Genomic DNA, 3,227 nt, shown 5'->3' on the forward strand with positions numbered 1-3,227 from the left:
TTTTTGCGGTACGCGGGCCTTTCACTGTTGTGGCCTCTCCCGTTGCGGAGCACAGGCTCCGGACGCGCAGGCTCAGCGGCCATGGTTCACGGGCCCAGCCGCTCCCGCGGCATGTGGGATCTTCCCGGACCGGGGCACGAACCCGTGTACCCCGAATCAGCAGGCAAACTCTCAACCACTGCGCCACCAGGGAAGCGCCCCCCCACAATGACATTTTTTAAAAATTAGGCAACTGTCCTCCCCCAAGTAAGACTGTCCCCTGATGAGATGTCCTGGCATCTGGCCCTGGGAATCTCAGAATCATAGGTAGAGCTGCCACTTGCCAGGGATCTATTATACGCCAGGCACTGTGTGAAGCCCTTTCAATGCATTATCTCATTGGATTCTCACTAAAATCTCATGAGGAGAGGATTATTACCTCCATTTTATGCTGGGGATACTGTGGCCTCAGTCTGTGCAAGGCTACTCAGCACATCAATAGCAGAGCCCATTTCCACATCCCTTCCCGGTTTTCTCCACTCTACCATACGTAAGACCGGTGATGGATTTTGTTATTTCTCCAAATTCAGTGTAGCAATTGGAGCAAGATTCAGTTATTCATTTACCAAAGAGAGAAGAAATGAATACTTGAATAGTCCTTGGAAAATCCTTTGGAAATTTCCTGAGAGATGAACCAAATCCAATCAAGCAGTTAAGTGCGTGTATTTAGAGGCTGATTTCACAACCATTCGTCCCTAACACAAACACTGCCATTTTATGTGTTGTATGTTAATTCTGCTGTGTACCAGACACAGTGCAAAGCACCTTACACTCATTAATTTACTTAATCCCCACCATGATCCTATGAGGAAGTAAATATTATTCTCTCTGGCTTACAAAGGATGAAGCTGAGGCTCAGGAAGGTGAACTTTTTTGAGGTCACACACAATATGAGGCCAAGGGTGTATGGATATGTATGTGTGTGTATATTTTGGGTTGGATGTGGAATTGAGCCATCTAAGTAGAAAGTATTTTTGGAAGAACATGTGATAGTAATAAAGTTGCAAAGAATGTCAAGAGACCCAAGGAATGGACTTTATAATGAGAACTTGTGGTTTATATGTAATTTCAGATCCATTCCCACCCTTCATATGCAACCTAATTTCCTTTTGGATGACCAGCTGTTCCTGATATGTTCAGGGTTAGTGGAACCTTGGGCACATGGCCCAATGAGCACCTCTCTTTTAAGTCTTTGAACCTGTCAAGGAGAGATGCATAGCTTGGGACTCATTGTGGTAGCACAGGAAGGTAGTTTGTACCATCATTTCTAGAAATGGATAGTCTTGTTCAATTTTGGACTCCACAGTTAACTCCTATCCAACTTTAGGCAAGCTACATAACCTCTCTGTGCCTCAATTTTTTTTCTTCATCTGCAAAATGAGGACAATAATAGAATCTTCATCATAACTCTGTATTACACACTTAGAGACGTACCTGACACAAGGAAAGTTCTACTTTGGTGTGTTTGTCTGTCTTGATGTAATTCCATCAGTCATCAGGGGTTTACAACTCATTCCTGCCAATGAGACTCCTGGAGCATCTCACTTATCTTGGGTTTGTCAGAGGATGGACCCGAGCCTTCTCACTGTTTCTGTGAGCGCCCGATACTCCACCAGTCCTACATTTCTCTGCCTAACTAACTCACAGTCAGTCCTGCTGCCTGCAAACCCAGAACACCAGATGTCATGTCAATTCTGTCTCACTGCAAAGCTGGAAATCTAGAACCTCCAAGTTACGATCCCCCCAACTCCCAGCGGAATTCTGCACCTGACATCAACAAGTCTGTTCTCTCGAAAACTCGGGTCTGGAGTAGTGAAACCAAAACCATCCAGACCGGCTCTTGCAGGTTGGAGAGGGTTTATTTGATTGCTGAATACATACCATCGACGGATTCCCCCAGGCTGAATGGCACAGTGGAGCTAGTGGGGATTCTTAGTCCCGAATTAACAATGAACAAATGGAGGTCCAGGGATGTGAAGGGACTTGTTAAAAGTTACATAGCAAGATGGAATGCTCCTAGCTCGGATTCTATCTGCTAAAAGACTGGTTAACCTATGTGGGTTGGGAGATGGGCTGTGAATGTTGCTTGGACTTTGAACTTAAACCCTTACTACTATACTCTGTTTTCAGGTCTTCACTTACTCCCAATTTTTTTAAGCTTAATACCACCTCAGGGCCTTTGTACATGCTTTTTTTTTCCCCCCCTGGAACTCTGATTCTCCCCCCGACCCCATCCCTCACTCTTCACCTAATTCCTTCCTCCTTTAGATCTAGGCTTCTCTCCTCCTTCCTAGACCACCAGCTCTAGACTGATGCCCCTACTGTGCCCAATGCTAACATTTGTCTGTTTCCTTATTAGCAGTTCCCACACTCAGGTATTACTTTTTTCTGTTTTTCTGTTTCTTGCCAATCTTCCCCACTAGGTTGTACATTACCTGAGGGCAGGGGCTCTGTCTTGCCCTGGCTCAGTGCTTGGTACAATGTTTGATAAAGTAATGGGTGAATCTGAGAGTCATCCAACCAGAAATAACTTTAGTTATCGTCTAGTTTCCCAGTCTCCCTCCAAAGCTGAGGCCTAGCAGGGAACAATGGCTTGGCCACAATCACACAGCCAGTCACTATTCGAAAGAAACAAGACCAGAACTCACAAACAGCCGCCATCATCTCTAAGCCACGAGTTGGGTGGTCATGGTGGGGTGTAGGTGGGCTTCACAGGGGAAGGGCGTTGGGACATATGCTTACTCCTCGCCACCAAATCTAAGAGGCAGGTACTATCATCACCATCACCATCAGCATCCCCATCTTACAGATGAGTAAACTGAGACTTATGAGAGTTCGTGACTTGCTGGAATGCCCCAACGGGCAAATGCATGAGGAAGAGATTCGACCCCTGTTCTGAATCCGAAGTCGGTACGCGCTTCACCCAGTGTCTGGACTGCGCTGGAGCCTCGCTCTGTAAAATGGGCGCTTCCCGGGGATGGGCGGGCTGCGAGACAAGGGAGGCGGGAGCGCGGGGAAGGAGAGAGGAGCAGCGCCGGCTCGAGTTCCCCTTGGCAGCCGCGCGGCCCTGGGCCGGGAGGGGGGCGTCTGGTTCTCATCACACGCCGCGGCGGGCGGGGGGGGGGGAAGGCGCCGGCTCCGAGGGGCGGCCACTGGCCGCCGCTGGGTCCCACGCGGGGAGCAGCCCC

Source organism: Lipotes vexillifer, unplaced genomic scaffold, assembly GCF_000442215.2.
Source record: "Lipotes vexillifer unplaced genomic scaffold, Lipotes_vexillifer_v1.1 scaffold397, whole genome shotgun sequence".
In the NCBI taxonomy this organism is placed as follows: domain Eukaryota; kingdom Metazoa; phylum Chordata; class Mammalia; order Artiodactyla; family Lipotidae; genus Lipotes; species Lipotes vexillifer.